An 18,623-nucleotide genomic window follows, 5' to 3' on the forward strand; every position below is an offset into this window, starting at 1 on the left:
CATCATAGTGATGCAACCTCCTTTCAGTTTCATACTGCATGTCAATTGAAATCCTTACTGAAATGCACACCTTCTCAAGATTGCGCTTGACTGGCGTGTCAGGCACACAATTACAGCTGTATTATCAAGACAATGTGTTCGTTTTGTAAAATATAGTTCCGGTCTGGTGTGGCACCCCAGCTAACGCACAACGTTGCCACAACGTGGCATGTTAGCAGGGACTGTCTGCGGTGCGCTGGTGTGTCCCGGGCTTTAGAGTAGAGAGACAGTTCAACTGTAAGTATGAACGGCAGAAACGGATATTGCCTTCCCTTTAAGTAGAGCGTCAGGGACAGCCTCCCTGGCTTACGGCCATACTAGCCTGAATACGCCCGATCTCATCAGATCTCGGAAGCCAAGCGGGCTCGGGCCTGGTCAGTACTTGGATGGGAGACCGCCTGGGAATACCAGGTGCTGTAAGCTTTTGCACCTTTTACACACCAGAGGGCGACAAATCACGAGTTTTAACTTTGGATACACGCAATTTCATCATTATTTCAGATTTTACTTCCCCAAATACACAGGCATACAATAGATCTTGTTCTCCAACGTAAACGGTCCCTAGTAACTAGGGTACATTCGTAAATAAATTGAGCATCATGGCTAGAAGTGACTAAATGTTGCCTAATCTTTCTCATCGAGAAATGACACAATTACAGCAACACAAAAAGGAACTCCACCGGACAAAGTTCAGTGCTCACAAGGAGCCTCATTCAACACACACGGTTCCATTCCCATTCATGCAAAGCACGAAAGTGTAAAACTTGGGAACATACTTGAGAGCAAAGATCACATTCAATCTCATTCAAGGCACGGATGTGAATGCAACGGGATGAAATTACTGAAATGATGCCTGCCCTCGAACTGTGATGATGGACTACCCGACTCGCCAATAATATTGGGTTCTGGTGTATTGAAATACAGGAGCTGCTGGATTTGTGTGTTTTCTTACCCCCTCACCATAGTTTGTCAAATGTTTAAACAACTGAACTTATATTCAAGGTTTGTTTCTCTTCATATGTTTTACTGGTTTACATTTGTCTCAGCAACCTGTTGAATGATTCTTCTGCTTTCAAAACAAAATGACAACAGGATGAATGCACACACTTGAAAATACAATACATGCAATGTTATGCATCATAGTGATGCAACCTCCTTTCAGTTTCATACTGCATGTCAATTGAAATCCTTACTGAAATGCACACCTTCTCAAGATTGCGCTTGACTGGCGTGTCAGGCACTCAATTACAGCTGTATTATCAAGACAATGTGTTCGTTTTGTAAAATATAGTTCCGGTCTGGTGTGGCACCCCAGCTAACGCACAACGTTGCCACAACGTTGCCACAACGTGGCGTGTTAGCAGGGACTGTCTGCGGCGCACTGGTGTGTCCCGGGCTTTAGAGTAGAGAGACAGTTCAACTGTAAGTATGATCGGCAGAAACGGATATTGCCTTCCCTTTAAGTAAAGCGTCAGGGACAGCCTCCCTGGCTTACGGCCATACTAGCCTGAATACGCCCGATCTCGTCCGATCTCGGAAGCCAAGCAGGCTTGGGCCTGGTCAGTACTTGGATGGGAGACCGCCTGGGAATACCAGGTGCTGTAAGCTTTTGCACCTTTTACACACCAGAGGGCGACAAATCACGAGTTTTAACTTGGGATACAGACAATTTCATCATTATTTCAGGTTTTACTTCCCCAAATACACAGGCATACAATAGATCTTGTTCTCCAACGTAAACGGTCCCTAGTAACTAGGGTACATTCGTAAATAAATTGAGCATCATGGCTAGAAGTGACTAAATGTTGCCTAATCTTTCTCATCGAGAAATGACACAATTACAGCAACACAAAAAGAACTCCACCGGACAAAGTTCAGTGCTCACAAGGAGCCTCATTCAACACACACGGTTCCATTCCCATTCATGCAAAGCACGAAAGTGTAAAACTTGGGAACATACTTGAGAGCAAAGATCACATTCAATCTCATTCAAGGCACGGATGTGAATGCAACGGGATGAAATTACTGAAATGATGCCTGCCCTCGAACTGTGATGATGGACTACCCGACTCGCCAATAATATTGGGTTCTGGTGTATTGAAATACAGGAGCTGCTGGATTTGTGTGTTTTCTTACCCCCTCACCATAGTTTGTCAAATGTTTAAACAACTGAACTTATATTCAAGGTTTGTTTCTCTTCATATGTTTTACTGGTTTACATTTGTCTCAGCAACCTGTTGAATGATTCTTCTGCTTTCAAAACAAAATGACAACAGGATGAATGCACACACTTGAAAATACAATACATGCAATGTTATGCATCATAGTGATGCAACCTCCTTTCAGTTTCATACTGCATGTCAATTGAAATCCTTACTGAAATGCACACCTTCTCAAGATTGCGCTTGACTGGCGTGTCAGGCACTCAATTACAGCTGTTTTATCAAGACAATGTGTTCGTTTTGTAAAATATAGTTCCGGTCTGGTGTGGCACCCCAGCTAACGCACAACGTTGCCACAACGTTGCCACAACGTGGCGTGTTAGCAGGGACTGTCTGCGGCGCACTGGTGTGTCCCGGGCTTTAGAGTAGAGAGACAGTTCAACTGTAAGTATGAACGGCAGAAACGGATATTGCCATCCCTTTAAGTAGAGCGTCAGGGACAGCCTACCTGGCTTACGGCCATACTAGCCTGAATACGCCCGATCTCGTCCGATCTCGGAAGCCAAGCAGTCTCGGGCCTGGTCAGTACTTGGATGGGAGACCGCCTGGGAATACCAGGTGCTGTAAGCTTTTGCACCTTTTACACACCAGAGGGCGACAAATCACGAGTTTTAACTTTGGATACACACAATTTCATCATTATTTCAGATTTTACTTCCCCAAATACACAGGCATACAATAGATCTTGTTCTCCAACGTAAACGGTCCCTAGTAACTAGGGTACATTCGTAAATAAATTGAGCATCATGGCTAGAAGTGACTAAATGTTGCCTAATCTTTCTCATCGAGAAATGACACAATTACAGCAACACAAAAAGGAACTCCACCGGACAAAGTTCAGTGCTCACAAGGAGCCTCATTCAACACACACAGTTCCATTCCCATTCATGCAAAGCACGAAAGTGTAAAACTTGGGAACATACTTGAGAGCAAAGATCACATTCAATCTCATTCAAGGCACGGATGTGAATGCAACGGGATGAAATTACTGAAATGATGCCTGCCCTCGAACTGTGATGATGGACTACCCGACTCGCCAATAATATTGGGTTCTGGTGTATTGAAATACAGGAGCTGCTGGATTTGTGTGTTTTCTTACCCCCTCACCATAGTTTGTCAAATGTTTAAACAACTGAACTTATATTCAAGGTTTGTTTCTCTTCATATGTTTTACTGGTTTACATTTGTCTCAGCAACCTGTTGAATGATTCTTCTGCTTTCAAAACAAAATGACAACAGGATGAATGCACACACTTGAAAATACAATACATGCAATGTTATGCATCATAGTGATGCAACCTCCTTTCAGTTTCATACTGCATGTCAATTGAAATCCTTACTGAAATGCACACCTTCTCAAGATTGCGCTTGACTGGCGTGTCAGGCACTCAATTACAGCTGTATTATCAAGACAATGTGTTCGTTTTGTAAAATATAGTTCCGGTCTGGTGTGGCACCCCAGCTAACGCACAACGTTGCCACAATGTTGCCACAACGTGGCGTGTTAGCAGGGACTGTCTGCGGCGCACTGGTGTGTCCCGGGCTTTAGAGTAGAGAGACAGTTCAACTGTAAGTATGATCGGCAGAAACGGATATTGCCTTCCCTTTAAGTAGAGCGTCAGGGACAGCCTCCCTGGCTCACGGCCATACTAGCCTGAATACGCCCGATCTCGTCCGATCTCGGAAGCCAAGCAGGCTTGGGCCTGGTGAGTACTTGGATGGGAGACCGCCTGGGAATACCAGGTGCTGTAAGCTTTTGCACCTTTTACACACCAGAGGGCGACAAATCACGAGTTTTAACTTTGGATACACACAATTTCATCATTATTTCAGGTTTTACTTCCCCAAATACACAGGCATACAATAGATCTTGTTCTCCAACGTAAACGGTCCCTAGTAACTAGGGTACATTCGTCAATAAATTGAGCATCATGGCTAGAAGTGACTAAATGTTGCCTAATCTTTCTCATCGAGAAATGACACAATTACAGCAACACAAAAAGAACTCCACCGGACAAAGTTCAGTGCTCACAAGGAGCCTCATTCAACACACATGGTTCCATTCCAATTCATGCAAAGCACGAAAGTGTAAAACTTGGGAACATACTTGAGAGCAAAGATCACATTCAATCTCATTCAAGGCACGGATGTGAATGCATCGGGATGAAATTACTGAAATGATGCCTGCCCTCGAACTGTGATGATGGACTACCCGACTCGCCAATAATATTGGGTTCTGGTGTATTGAAATACAGGAGCTGCTGGATTTGTGTGTTTTCTTACCCCCTCACCATAGTTTGTCAAATGTTTAAACAACTGAACTTATATTCAAGGTTTGTTTCTCTTCATATGTTTTACTGGTTTACATTTGTCTCAGCAACCTGTTGAATGATTCTTCTGCTTTCAAAACAAAATGACAACAGGATGAATGCACACACTTGAAAATACAATACATGCAATGTTATGCATCATAGTGATGCAACCTCCTTTCAGTTTCATACTGCATGTCAATTGATATCCTTACTGAAATGCACACCTTCTCAAGATTGCGCTTGACTGGCGTGTCAGGCACTCAATTACAGCTGTTTTATCAAGACAATGTGATCGTTTTGTAAAATATAGTTCCGGTCTGGTGTGGCACCCCAGCTAATGCACAACTTTGCCACAACGTTGCCACAACGTGGCGTGTTAGCAGGGACTTTCTGCGACACGCTGGTATGTCCCGGGCTTTAGAGTAGAGAGACAGTTCAACTGTAAGTATGAACGGCAGAAACGGATATTGCCTTCCCTTTAAGTAGAGCGTCAGGGAAAGTCTCACTTGCTTACGGCCATACTAGCCTGAATACGCCCGATCTCGTCCGATCTCGGAAGCCAAGCAGGCTCGGGCCTGGTCAGTACTTGAATAGGAGACCGCCTGGGAATACCAGGTGCTTTAAGCTTTTGCACCTTTGACACACCAGAGGGTGACAAATCACGATTTTTAACTTTGGATACACACAATTTCATCATTATTTCAGATTTGACTTCCCCAAATACACAGGCATACAATACATTTTGTTCTCCAACGTAAACGGTCCCTAGTAACTAGGGTACATTCGTAAATAAATTGAGCATCATGGCTAGAAGTGACTAAATGTTGCCTAATCTTTCTCATCAAGAAATGACACAATTACAGCAACACAAAAAGGAACTCCACCGGACAAAGTTCAGTGCTCACAAGGAGCCTCATTCAACACACACGGTTCCATTCCCATTCATGCAAAGCACGAAAGTGTAAAACTTGGGAACATACTTGAGAGCAAAGATCACATTCAAACTCATTCAAGGCACGGATGTGAATGCAACGGGATGAAATTACTGAAATGATGCCTGCCCTCGAACTGTGATGATGGACTACCCGACTCGCCAATAATATTGGGTTCTGGTGTATTGAAATACAGGAGCTGCTGGATTTGTGTGTTTTCTTACCCCCTCACCATAGTTTGTCAAATGTTTAAACAACTGAACTTATATTCAAGGTTTGTTTCTCTTCATATGTTTTACTGGTTTACATTTGTCTCAGCAACCTGTTGAATGATTCTTCTGCTTTCAAAACAAAATGACAACAGGATGAATGCACACACTTGAAAATACAATACATGCAATGTTATGCATCATAGTGATGCAACCTCCTTTCAGTTTCATACTGCATGTCAATTGAAATCCTTACTGAAATGCACACCTTCTCAAGATTGCGCTTGACTGGCGTGTCAGGCACTCAATTACAGCTGTATTATCAAGACAATGTGTTCGTTTTGTAAAATATAGTTCCGGTCTGGTGTGGCACCCCAGCTAACGCACAACGTTGCCACAACGTTTCGTGTTAGCAGGGACTGTCTGCGGCGCGCTGGTGTGTCCCGGGCTTTAGAGTAGAGAGACAGTTCAACTGTAAGTATGAACGGCAGAAACGGATATTGCCTTCCCTTTAAGTAGAGCGTCAGGGACAGCCTCCCTGGCTTACGGCCATACTAGCCTGAATACGCCCGATCTCGTCCGATCTCGGAAGTTAAGCAGGCTCGGGCCTGGTCAGTACTTGGATGGGAGACTGCCTGGGAATACCAGGTGCTGTAAGCTTTTGCATCTTTTACACACCAGAGGGCGACAAATCACGAGTTTTAACTTTGGATACACGCAATTTCATCATTATTTCAGATTTGACTTCCCCAAATACACAGGCATACAATAGATCTTGTTCTCCAACGTAAACGGTCCCTAGTAACTAGGGTACATTCGTAAATAATTTGAGCATCATGGCTAGAATTGACTAAATGTTGCCTAATCTTTCTCATCAAGAAATGACACAATTACAGCAACACAAAAAGGAACTCCACCGGACAAAGTTCAGTGCTCACAAGGAGCCTCATTCAACACACACGGTTCCATTCCCATTCATGCAAAGTACGAAAGTGTAAAACTTGGGAACATACTTGAGAGCAAAGATCACATTCAATCTCATTCAAGGCACGGATGTGAATGCAACGGGATGAAATTACTGAAATGATGCCTGCCCTCGAACTGTGATGATGGACTACCCGACTCGCCAATAATATTGGGTTCTGGTGTATTGAAATACAGGAGCTGCTGGATTTGTGTGTTTTCTTACCCCCTCACCATAGTTTGTCAAATGTTTAAACAACTGAACTTATATTCAAGGTTTGTTTCTCTTCATATGTTTTACTGGTTTACATTTGTCTCAGCAACCTGTTGAATGATTCTTCTGCTTTCAAAACAAAATGACAACAGGATGAATGCACACACTTGAAAATACAATACATGCAATGTTATGCATCATAGTGATGCAACCTCCTTTCAGTTTCATACTGCATGTCAATTGAAATCCTTACTGAAATGCACACCTTCTCAAGATTGCGCTTGACTGGCGTGTCAGGCACTCAATTACAGCTGTATTATCAAGACAATGTGTTCGTTTTGTAAAATATAGTTCCGGTCTGGTGTGGCACCCCAACTAACGCACAACGTTGCCACAACGTTTCGTGTTAGCAGGGACTGTCTGCGGCGCGCTGGTGTGTCCCGGGCATTAGAGTAGAGAGACAGTTCAACTGTAAGTATGAACGGCAGAAACGGATATTGCCTTCCCTTTAAGTAGAGCGTCAGGGACAGCCTCCCTGGCTTACGGCCATACTAGCCTGAATACGCCCGATCTTGTCCGATCTCGGAAGTTAAGCAGGCTCGGGCCTGGTCAGTACTTGGATGGGAGACTGCCTTGGAATACCAGGTGCTGTAAGCTTTTGCATCTTTTACACACCAGAGGGCGACAAATCACGAGTTTTAACTTTGGATACACGCAATTTCATCATTATTTCAGATTTGACTTCCCCAAATACACAGGCATACAATAGATCTTGTTCTCCAACGTAAACGGTCCCTAGTAACTAGGATACATTCGTCAATAAATTGAGCATCATGGCTAGAAGTGACTAAATGTTGCCTAATCTTTCTCATCAAGAAATGACACAATTACAGCAACAAAAAAGGAACTCCACCGGACAAAGTTCAGTGCTCACAAGGAGCATCATTCAACACACACGGTTCCATTCCCATTCATGCAAACCACGAAAGTGTAAAACTTGGGTACGTACTTGAGAGTAAAGATAACATTCAATCTCATTCAAGGCACGCATGTGAATGCAACGGGATGAAATTACTGAAATGATGCCTGCCCTCGAACTGTGATGATGGACTACCCGACTCGCCAATAATATTGGGATCTGGTGTATTGAAATACAGGAGCTGCTGGATTTGTGTGTTTTCTTACCCCCTCACCATAGTTTGTCAAATGTTTAAACAACTGAACTTATATTCAAGGTTTGTTTCTCTTCATATGTTTTACTGGTTTACATTTGTCTCAGCAACCTGTTGAATGATTGTTCTGCTTTCAAAACAAAATGACAACAGGATGAATGCACACACTTGAAAATACAATACATGCAATGTTATGCATCATAGTGATGCAACCTCCTTTCAGTTTCATACTGCATGTCAATTGAAATCCTTACTGAAATGCACACCTTCTCAAGATTGCGCTTGACTGGCGTGTCAGGCATTCAATTACAGCTGTTTTATCAAGACAAATGTGTTCGTTTTGTAAAATATAGTTCCGGTCTGGTGTGGCACCCCAGCTAACGCACAACGTTGCCACAACGTGGCATGTTAGCAGGGACTGTCTGCGGCGCGCTGGTGTGTCCCGGGCTTTAGAGTGGAGAGACAGTTCAACTGTAAGTATGAACGGCAGAAACGGATATTGCCTTCCCTTTGAGTAGAGTGTCAGGGACAGCCTCCCTGGCTTACGGCCATACTAGCCTGAATACGCCCGATCTCGTCCGATCTCGGAAGCTAAGCAGGCTCGGGCCTGGTCAGTACTTGGATGGGAGACTGCCTGGGAATACCAGGTGCTGTAAGCTTTTGCATCTTTTACACACCAGAGGGCGACAAATCACGAGTTTTAACTTTGGATACACGCAATTTCATCATTATTTCAGATTTGACTTCCCCAAATACACAGGCATACAATAGATCTTGTTCTCCAACGTAAACGGTCCCTAGTAACTAGGGTACATTCGTAAATAAATTGAGCATCATGGCTAGAATTGACTAAATGTTGCCTAATCTTTCTCATCGAGAAATGACACAATTACAGCAACACAAAAAGGAACTCCACCGGACAAAGATCAGTGCTCACAAGGAGCCTCATTCAACACACACGGTTCCATTCCCATTCATGCAAAGCACGAAAGTGTAAAACTTGGGAACATACTTGATAGCAAAGATCACATTCAATCTCATTCAAGGCACGGATGTGAATGCAACGGGGTGAAATTACTGAAATGATGCCTGCCCTCGAACTGTGACGATGGACTACCCGACTCGCCAATAATATTGGGTTCTGGTGTATTGAAATACAGGAGCTGCTGGATTTGTGTGTTTTCTTACCCCCTCACCATAGTTTGTCAAATGTTTAAACAACTGAACTTATATTCAAGGTTTGTTTCTCTTCATATGTTTTACTGGTTTACATTTGTCTCAGCAACCTGTTGAATGATTCTTCTGCTTTCAAAACAAAATGACAACAGGATGAATGCACACACTTGAAAATACAATACATGCAATGTTATGCATCATAGTGATGCAACCTCCTTTCAGTTTCATACTGCATGTCAATTGAAATCCTTACTGAAATGCACACCTTCTCAAGATTGCGCTTGACTGGCGTGTCAGGCACTCAATTACAGCTGTTTTATCAAGAGAATGTGTTCGTTTTGTAATATATAGTTCCGGTCTGGTGTGGCACCCCAGCTAACGCACAACGTTGCCACAATGTTGCCACAACGTGGCGTGTTAGCAGGGACTGTCTGCGGCGCGCTGGTGTGTCCCGGGCTTTAGAGTAGAGAGACAGTTCAACTGTAAGTATGAACGGCAGAAACGGATATTGCCTTCCCTTTAAGTAGAGCGTCAGGGACAGCCTTCCTGGCTTACGGCCATACTAGCCTGAATACGCCCGATCTCGTCCGATCTCGGAAGTCAAGCAGGCTCGTTCCTGGTCAGTACTTGGATGGGAGACCGCCTAGGAATACCTGGTGCTGAAAGCTTTTGCATCTTTTACACACCAGAGGGCGACAAATCACGAGTTTTAACTTTGGATACACGCAATTTCATCATTATTTCAGATTTGACTTCCCCAAATACATAGGCATACAATAGATCTTGTTCTCCAACGTAAACGGTCCCTAGTAACTAGGGTACATTCGTAAGTAAATTGAGCATCATGGCTAGAAGTGACTAAATGTTGCCTAATCTTTCTCATCGAGAAATGACACAATTACAGCAACACAAAAAAGAACTCCACCGGACAAAGTTCAGTGCTCACAAGGAGCCTCATTCAACACACACGGTTCCATTCCCATTCATGCAATGCACGAAAGTGTAAAACTTGGGAACATACTTGAGAGCAAAGATCACATTCAATCTCATTCAAGGCACGGATGTGAATGCAACGGGATGAAATTACTGAAATGATGCCTGCCCTCGAACTGTGAAGATGGACTACCCGACTCGCCAATAATATTGGGTTCTGGTGTATTGAAATACAGGAGCTGCTGGATTTGTGTGTTTTCTAACCCCCTCACCATAGTTTGTCAAATGTTTAAACAACTGAACTTATATTCAAGGTTTGTTTCTCTTCATATGTTTTACTGGTTTACATTTGTCTCAGCAACCTGTTGAATGATTCTTCTGCTTTCAAAACAAAATGACAACAGGATGAATGCACACACTTGAAAATACAATACATGCAATGTTATGCATCATAGTGATGCAACCTCCTTTCAGTTTCATACTGCATGTCAATTGAAATCCTTACTGAAATGCACACCTTCTCAAGATTGCGCTTGACTGGCGTGTCAGGCACTCAATTACAGCTGTTTTATCAAGACAATGTGTTCGTTTTGTAATATATAGTTCCGGTCTGGTGTGGCACCCCAGCTAACGCACAACGTTGCCACAACGTGGCGTGTTAGCAGGGACTGTCTGCGGCGCGCTGGTGTGTCCCGGACTTTAGAGTAGAGAGACAGTTCAACTGCAAGTATGAGCAGCAGAAACGGATATTGCCTTCCCTTTAAGTAGAGCGTCACGGACAGCCTCCCTGGCTTACGGCCATACTAGCCTGAATACGCCCGATATCGTCCGATCTCGGAAGCTAAGCAGGCTCGGGCCTGGTCAGTACTTGGATGGGAGACCGCCTGGGAATACCAGGTGCTGTAAGCTTTTGCATCTTTTACACACCAGAGGGCGACAAATCACGAGTTTTAACTTTGGATACACGCAATTTCATCATTATTTCAGATTTGACTTCCCCAAATACACAGGCATAAAATAGATCTTGTTCTCCAACGTAAACGGTCCCTAGTAACTAGGGTACATTCGTAAATAAATTGAGCATCATGGCTAGAAGTGACTAAATGTTGCCTAATCTTTCTCATCGAGAAATGACACAATTACAGCAACACAAAAAGGAACTCCACCGGACAAAGTTCAGTGCTCACAAGGAGCCTCATTCAACACACACGGTTCCATTCCCATTCATGCAAAGCACGAAAGTGTAAAACTTGGGAACATACTTGAGAGCAAAGATCACATTCAATCTCATTCAAGGCACGGATGTGAATGCAACGGGATGAAATTACTGAAATGATGCCTGCCCTCGAACTGTGATGATGGACTACCCGACTCGCCAATAATATTGGGTTCTGGTGTATTGAAATACAGGAGCTGCTGGATTTGTGTGTTTTCTTACCCCTCACCATAGTTTGTCAAATGTTTAAACAACTGAACTTATATTCAAGGTTTGTTTCTCTTCATATGTTTTACTGGTTTACATTTGTCTCAGCAACCTGTTGAATGATTCTTCTGCTTTCAAAGCAAAATGACAACAGGATGAATGCACACACTTGAAAATACAATACATGCAATGTTATGCATCATAGTGATGCAACCTCCTTTCAGTTTCATACTGCATGTCAATTGAAATCCTTACTGAAATGCACACCTTCTCAAGATTGCGCTTGACTGGCGTGTCAGGCACTCAATTACAGCTGTTTTATCAAGAGAATGTGTTCGTTTTGTAATATATAGTTCCGGTCTGGTGTGGCACCCCAGCTAACGCACAACGTTGCCACAATGTTGCCACAACGTGGCGTGTTAGCAGGGACTGTCTGCGGCGTGCTGGTGTGTCCCGGGCTTTAGAGTAGAGAGACAGTTCAACTGTAAGTATGAACGGCAGAAACGGATATTGCCTTCCCTTTAAGTAGAGCGTCAGGGACAGCCTTCCTGGCTTACGGCCATACTAGCCTGAATACGCCCGATCTCGTCCGATCTCGGAAGCTAAGCAGGCTCGTTCCTGGTCAGTACTTGGATGGGAGACCGCCTGGGAATACCAGGTGCTGTAAGCTTTTGCATCTTTTACACACCAGAGGGCGACAAATCACGAGTTTTAACTTTGGATACACGCAATTTCATCATTATTTCAGATTTGACTTCCCCAAATACACAGGCATACAATAGATCTTGTTCTCCAACGTAAACGGTCCCTAGTAACTAGGGTACATTCGTAAATAAATTGAGCATCATGGCTAGAAGTGACTAAATGTTGCCTAATCTTTCTCATCGAGAAATGACACAATTACAGCAACACAAAAAGGAACTCCACCGGACAAAGTTCAGTGCTCACAAGGAGCCTCATTCAACACACACGGTTCCATTCCCATTCATGCAAAGCACGAAAGTGTAAAACTTGGGAACATACTTGAGAGCAAAGATCACATTCAATCTCATTCAAGGCACGGATGTGAATGCAACGGGATGAAATTACTGAAATGATGCCTGCCCTCGAACTGTGATGATGGACTACCCGACTCGCCAATAATATTGGGTTCTGGTGTATTGAAATACAGGAGCTGCTGGATTTGTGTGTTTTCTTACCCCCTCACCATAGTTTGTCAAATGTTTAAACAACTGAACTTATATTCAAGGTTTGTTTCTCTTCATATGTTTTACTGGTTTACATTTGTCTCAGCAACCTGTTGAATGATTCTTCTGCTTTCAAAACAAAATGACAACAGGATGAATGCACACACTTGAAAATACAATACATGCAATGTTATGCATCATAGTGATGCAACCTCCTTTCAGTTTCATACTGCATGTCAATTGAAATCCTTACTGAAATGCACACCTTCTCAAGATTGCGCTTGACTGGCGTGTCAGGCACTCAATTACAGCTGTTTTATCAAGACAATGTGTTCGTTTTGTAATATATAGTTCCGGTCTGGTGTGGCACCCCAGCTAACGCACAACGTTGCCACAACGCTGCCACAACGTGGCGTGTTAGCAGGGACTGTCTGCGGCGCGCAGGTGTGTCCCGGGCTTTAGAGTAGAGAGACAGTTCAACTGTAAGTATGAACGGCAGAAACGGATATTGCCTTCCCTTTAAGTAGAGCGTCAGGGACAGCCTCCCTGGCTTACGGCCATACTAGCCTGAATACGCCCAATCTCGTCCGATCTCGGAAGCTAAGCAGGCTCGGGCCTGGTCAGTACTTGGATGGGAGACCGCCTGGGAATACCAGGTGCTGTAAGCTTTTGCATCTTTTACACACCAGAGGGCGACAAATCACGAGTTTTAACTTTGGATACACGCAATTTCATCATTATTTCAGATTTGACTTCCCCAAATACACAGGCATACAATAGATCTTGTTCTCCAATGTAAACGGTCCCTAGTAACTAGGGTACATTCGTAAATAAATTGAGCATCATGGCTAGAAGTGACTAAATGTTGCCTAATCTTTCTCATCGAGAAATGACACAATTACAGCAACACAAAAAGGAACTCCACCGGACGAAGTTCAGTGCTCACAAGGAGCCTAATTCAACACACACGGTTCCATTCCCATTCATGCAAAGCACGAAAGTGTAAAACTTGGGAACATACTTGAGAGCAAAGATCACATTCAATCTCATTCAAGGCACGGATGTGAATGCAACGGGATGAAATTACTGAAATGATGCCTGCCCTCGAACTGTGATGATGGACTACCCGACTCGCCAATAATATTGGGTTCTGGTGTATTGAAATACAGGAGCTGCTGGATTTGTGTGTTTTCTTACCCCCTCACCATAGTTTGTCAAATGTTTAAACAACTGAACTTATATTCAAGGTTTGTTTCTCTTCATATGTTTTACTGGTTTACATTTGTCTCAGCAACCTGTTGAATGATTCTTCTGCTTTCAAAACAAAATGACAACAGGATGAATGCACACACTTGTAAATACAATACATGCAATGTTATGCATCATAGTGATGCAACCTCCTTTCAGTTTCATACTGCATGTCAATTGAAATCCTTACTGAAATGCACACCTTCTCAAGATTGCGCTTGACTGGCGTGTCAGGCACTCAATTACAGCTGTTTTACCAAGACAATGTGTTCGTTTTGTAATATATAGTTCCGGTCTGGTGTGGCACCCCAGCTAACGCACAACGTTGCCACAATGTTGCCACAACGTGGCGTGTTAGCAGGGACTGTCTGCGGCGCGCTGGTGTGTCCCGGGCTTTAGAGTAGAGAGACAGTTCAACTGTAAGTATGAACGGCAGAAACGGATATTGCCTTCCCTTTAAGTAGAGCGTCAGGGACAGCATTCCTGGCTTACGGCCATACTAGCCTGAATACGCCCGATCTCGTCCGATCTCGGAAGCTAAGCAGGCTCGGGCCTGGTCAGTACTTGGATGGGAGACCGCCTGGGAATACCAGGTGCTGTAAGCTTTTGCATCTTTTACACACCAGAGGGCGACATATCACGAGTTTTAACTTTGGATACACGCAATTTCATCATTATTTCAGATTTGACTTCCCCAAATACACAGGCATACAATAGATCTTGTTCTCCAATGTAAACGGTCCCTAGTAACTAGGGTACATTCATAAATAAATTGAGCATCATGGCTAGAAGTGACTAAATGTTGCCTAATCTTTCTCATCGAGAAATGACACAATCACAGCAACACAAAAAGGAACTCCACCGGACAAAGTTCAGTGCTCACAAGGAGCCTCATTCAACACACACGGTTCCATTCCCATTCATGCAAAGCACGAAAGTGTAAAACTTGGGAACATACTTGAGAGCAAAGATCACATTCAATCTCATTCAAGGCACGGATGTGAATGCAACAAGATGAAATTACTGAAATGATGCCTGCCCTCGAACTGTGATGATGGACTACCCGACTCGCCAATAATATTGGGTTCTGGTGTATTGAAATACAGGAGCTGCTGGATTTGTGTGTTTTCTTACCCCCTCACCATAGTTTGTCAAATGTTTAAACAACTGAACTTATATTCAAGGTTTGTTTCTCTTCATATGTTTTACTGGTTTACATTTGTCTCAGCAACCTGTTGAATGATTCTTCTGCTTTCAAAACAAAATGACAACAGGATGAATGCACACACTTGAAAATACAATACATGCAATGTTATGCATCATAGTGATGCAACCTCCTTTCAGTTTCATACTGCATGTCAATTGAAATCCTTACTGAAATGCACACCTTCTCAAGATTGCACTTGACTGGCGTGTCAGGCACTCAATTACAGCTGTATTATCAAGACAATGTGTTCGTTTTGTAAAATATAGTTCCGGTCTGGTGTGGCACCCCAGCTAACGCACAACGTTGCCACAACGTTTCGTGTTAGCAGGGACTGTCTGCGGCGCGCTGGTGTGTCCCGGACTTTAGAGTAGAGAGACAGTTCAACTGTAAGTATGAACGGCAGAAACGGATATTGCCTTCCCTTTAAGTAGAGCGTCAGGGACAGCCTACCTGGCTTACGGCCATACTAGCCTGAATACGCCCGATCTCGTCCGATCTCGGAAGCTAAGCAGGCTCGGGCCTGGTCAGTACTTGGATGGGAGACCGCCTGGGAATACCAGGTGCTGTAAGCTTTTGCATCTTTTACACACCAGAGGGCGACAAATCACGAGTTTTAACTTTGGATACACGCAATTTCATCATTATTTCAGATTTGACTTCCCCAAATACACAGGCATACAATAGATCTTGTTCTCCAACGTAAACGGTCCCTAGTAACTAGGGTACATTCATAAATAAATTGAGCATCATGGCTAGAAGTGACTAAATGTTGCCTAATCTTTCTCATCGAGAAATGACACAATTACAGCAACACAAAAAGGAACTCCACCGGACAAAGTTCAGTGCTCACAAGGAGCCTCATTCAACACACACGGTTCCATTCCCATTCATGCAAAGCACGAAAGTGTAAAACTTGGGAACATACTTGAGAGCAAAGATCACATTCAATCTCATTCAAGGCACGGATGTGAATGCAACGGGATGAAATTACTGAAATGATGCCTGCCCTCGAACTGTGATGATGGACTACCCGACTCGCCAATAATATTGGGTTCTGGTGTATTGAAATACAGGAGCTGCTGGATTTGTGTGTTTTCTTACCCCCTCACCATAGTTTGTCAAATGTTTAAACAACTGAACTTATATTCAAGGTTTGTTTCTCTTCATATGTTTTACTGGTTTACATTTGTCTCAGCAACCTGTTGAATGATTCTTCTGCTTTCAAAACAAAATGACAACAGGATGAATGCACACACTTGAAAATACAATACATGCAATGTTATGCATCATAGTGATGCAACCTCCTTTCAGTTTCATACTGCATGTCAATTGAAATCCTTACTGAAATGCACACCTTCTCAAGATTGCGCTTGACTGGCGTGTCAGGCACTCAATTACAGCTGTTTTATCAAGACAATGTGTTAGTTTTGTAAAATATAGTTCCGGTCTGGTTTGGCACCCCAGCTAACGCACAACGTTGCCACAACGTTTCGTGTTAGCAGGGACTGTCTGCGGCGCGCTGGTGTGTCCCGGACTTTAGAGTAGAGAGACAGTTCAACTGTAAGTATGAACGGCAGAAACGGATATTGCCTTCCCTTTAAGTAGAGCGTCAGGGACAGCCTCACTGGCTTACGGCCATACTAGCCTGAATACGCCCGATCTCGTCAGATCTCGGAAGCTAAGCAGGCTCGGGCCTGGTCAGTACTTGGATGGGAGACCGCCTGGGAATACCAGGTGCTGTTAGCTTTTGCATCTTTTACACACCAGAGGGCGACAAATCACGAGTTTTAACTTTGGATACACACAATTTCATCATTATTTCAGATTTGACTTCCCCAAATACACAGGCATACAATAGATCTTGTTCTCCAACGTAAACTGTCCCTAGTAACTAGGGTATATTCGTAAATAAATTGAGCATCATGGCTAGAAGTGACTAAATGTTGCCTAATCTTTCTCATCGAGAAATGACACAATTACAGCAACACAAAAAGGAACTCCACCGGACAAAGTTCAGTGCTCACAAGGAGCCTCATTCAACACACACGGTTCCATTCCCATTCATGCAAAGCACGAAAGTGTAAAACTTGGGAACATACTTGAGAGCAAAGATCACATTCAATCTCATTCAAGGCACGGATGTGAATGCAACGGGATGAAATTACTGAAATGATGCCTGCCCTCGAACTGTGATGATGGACTCCCCGACTCGCCAATAATATTGGGTTCTGGTGTATTGAAATACAGGAGCTGCTGGATTTGTGTGTTTTCTTACCCCCTCACCATAGTTTGTCAAATGTTTAAACAACTGAACTTATATTCAAGGTTTGTTTCTCTTCATATGTTTTACTGGTTTACATTTGTCTCAGCAACCTGTTGAATGATTCTTCTGCTTTCAAAACAAAATGACAACAGGATGAATGCACACACTTGAAAATACAATACATGCAATGTTATGCATCATAGTGATGCAACCTCCTTTCAGTTTCATACTGCATGTCAATTGAAATCCTTACTGAAATGCACACCTTCTCAAGATTGCGCTTGACTGGTGTGTCAGGCACTCAATTACAGCTGTTTTATCAAAACAATGTGTTCGTTTTGTAATATATACTTCCGGTCTGGTGTGGCACCCCAGCTAACGCACAACGTTGCCACAATGTTGCCACAACGTGGCGTGTTAGCAGGGACTGTCTGCGGCGCGCTGGTGTGTCCCGGGCTTTAGAGTAGAGAGACAGTTCAACTGTAAGTATGAACGGCAGAAACGGATATTGCCTTCCCTTTAAGTAGAGCGTCAGGGACAGCCTCCCTGGCTTACGGCCATACTAGCCTGAATACGCTCGATCTCGTCCGATCTCGGAAGCTAAGCAGGCTCGGGCCTGGTCAGTACTTGAATGGGAGACCGCCTGGGAATACCAGGTGCTGTAAGCTTTTGCATCTTTTACACACCAGAGGGCGACAAATCACGAGTTTTAACTTTGGATACACGCAATTTCATCATTATTTCAGATTTGACTTCCCCAAATACACAGGCATACAATAGATCTTGTTCTCCAACGTAAACGGTCCCTAGTAACTAGGGTACATTCATAAATAAATTGAGCATCATGGCTAGAAGTGACTAAATGTTGCCTAATCTTTCTCATCGAGAAATGACACAATTACAGCAACACAAAAAGGAACTCCACCGGACAAAGTTCAGTGCTCACAAGGAGCCTCATTCAACACACACGGTTCCATTCCCATTCATGCAAAGCACGAAAGTGTAAAACTTGGGAACATACTTGAGAGCAAAGATCACATTCAATCTCATTCAAGGCACGGATGTGAATGCAACGGGATGAAATTACTGAAATGATGCCTGCCCTCGAACTGTGATGATGGAC

The 18,623-nt window shown here is 43.5% G+C and overlaps 15 non-coding genes and 1 pseudogene across 15 annotated transcripts; all 16 read left to right on the forward strand.

Moving 5' to 3' along the window:
* The first annotated feature begins 343 nt into the window (after positions 1-343).
* LOC136743559 (5S ribosomal RNA) lies at positions 344-462 on the forward strand. Its single transcript, XR_010815617.1, has one exon. It is a non-coding gene; the product is annotated as a 5S ribosomal RNA (ribosomal RNA).
* Positions 463-1,528: 1,066 nt separating this feature from the next.
* Positions 1,529-1,647, forward strand: LOC136743498 (5S ribosomal RNA). The gene has a single exon (XR_010815557.1). It is a non-coding gene; the product is annotated as a 5S ribosomal RNA (ribosomal RNA).
* A 1,065-nt stretch (positions 1,648-2,712) lies between these two features.
* LOC136743662 (5S ribosomal RNA) lies at positions 2,713-2,831 on the forward strand. The gene has a single exon (XR_010815716.1). It is a non-coding gene; the product is annotated as a 5S ribosomal RNA (ribosomal RNA).
* Positions 2,832-3,897: 1,066 nt separating this feature from the next.
* LOC136743629 (5S ribosomal RNA) lies at positions 3,898-4,016 on the forward strand. The gene has a single exon (XR_010815684.1). It is a non-coding gene; the product is annotated as a 5S ribosomal RNA (ribosomal RNA).
* Positions 4,017-5,081: 1,065 nt separating this feature from the next.
* On the forward strand, positions 5,082-5,200 carry LOC136743708 (5S ribosomal RNA). The gene has a single exon (XR_010815761.1). It is a non-coding gene; the product is annotated as a 5S ribosomal RNA (ribosomal RNA).
* A 1,055-nt stretch (positions 5,201-6,255) lies between these two features.
* Positions 6,256-6,374, forward strand: LOC136743507 (5S ribosomal RNA). Its single transcript, XR_010815566.1, has one exon. It is a non-coding gene; the product is annotated as a 5S ribosomal RNA (ribosomal RNA).
* A 1,055-nt stretch (positions 6,375-7,429) lies between these two features.
* LOC136743679 (5S ribosomal RNA) lies at positions 7,430-7,548 on the forward strand. The gene has a single exon (XR_010815733.1). It is a non-coding gene; the product is annotated as a 5S ribosomal RNA (ribosomal RNA).
* Positions 7,549-8,603: 1,055 nt separating this feature from the next.
* LOC136743570 (5S ribosomal RNA) lies at positions 8,604-8,722 on the forward strand. The gene has a single exon (XR_010815628.1). It is a non-coding gene; the product is annotated as a 5S ribosomal RNA (ribosomal RNA).
* Positions 8,723-9,788: 1,066 nt separating this feature from the next.
* On the forward strand, positions 9,789-9,907 carry LOC136743730 (uncharacterized; annotated as a pseudogene).
* Positions 9,908-10,962: 1,055 nt separating this feature from the next.
* On the forward strand, positions 10,963-11,081 carry LOC136743654 (5S ribosomal RNA). Its single transcript, XR_010815708.1, has one exon. It is a non-coding gene; the product is annotated as a 5S ribosomal RNA (ribosomal RNA).
* Positions 11,082-12,146: 1,065 nt separating this feature from the next.
* Positions 12,147-12,265, forward strand: LOC136743686 (5S ribosomal RNA). Its single transcript, XR_010815740.1, has one exon. It is a non-coding gene; the product is annotated as a 5S ribosomal RNA (ribosomal RNA).
* Positions 12,266-13,331: 1,066 nt separating this feature from the next.
* Positions 13,332-13,450, forward strand: LOC136743620 (5S ribosomal RNA). Its single transcript, XR_010815675.1, has one exon. It is a non-coding gene; the product is annotated as a 5S ribosomal RNA (ribosomal RNA).
* Positions 13,451-14,516: 1,066 nt separating this feature from the next.
* On the forward strand, positions 14,517-14,635 carry LOC136743432 (5S ribosomal RNA). The gene has a single exon (XR_010815495.1). It is a non-coding gene; the product is annotated as a 5S ribosomal RNA (ribosomal RNA).
* A 1,055-nt stretch (positions 14,636-15,690) lies between these two features.
* LOC136743433 (5S ribosomal RNA) lies at positions 15,691-15,809 on the forward strand. The gene has a single exon (XR_010815496.1). It is a non-coding gene; the product is annotated as a 5S ribosomal RNA (ribosomal RNA).
* A 1,055-nt stretch (positions 15,810-16,864) lies between these two features.
* Positions 16,865-16,983, forward strand: LOC136743584 (5S ribosomal RNA). Its single transcript, XR_010815641.1, has one exon. It is a non-coding gene; the product is annotated as a 5S ribosomal RNA (ribosomal RNA).
* A 1,066-nt stretch (positions 16,984-18,049) lies between these two features.
* On the forward strand, positions 18,050-18,168 carry LOC136743597 (5S ribosomal RNA). The gene has a single exon (XR_010815653.1). It is a non-coding gene; the product is annotated as a 5S ribosomal RNA (ribosomal RNA).
* The last annotated feature ends 455 nt before the right edge of the window (positions 18,169-18,623 follow it).

The sequence above is a fragment of the Amia ocellicauda genome, unplaced genomic scaffold, assembly GCF_036373705.1.
Source record: "Amia ocellicauda isolate fAmiCal2 unplaced genomic scaffold, fAmiCal2.hap1 HAP1_SCAFFOLD_80, whole genome shotgun sequence".
NCBI lineage: Eukaryota > Metazoa > Chordata > Actinopteri > Amiiformes > Amiidae > Amia > Amia ocellicauda.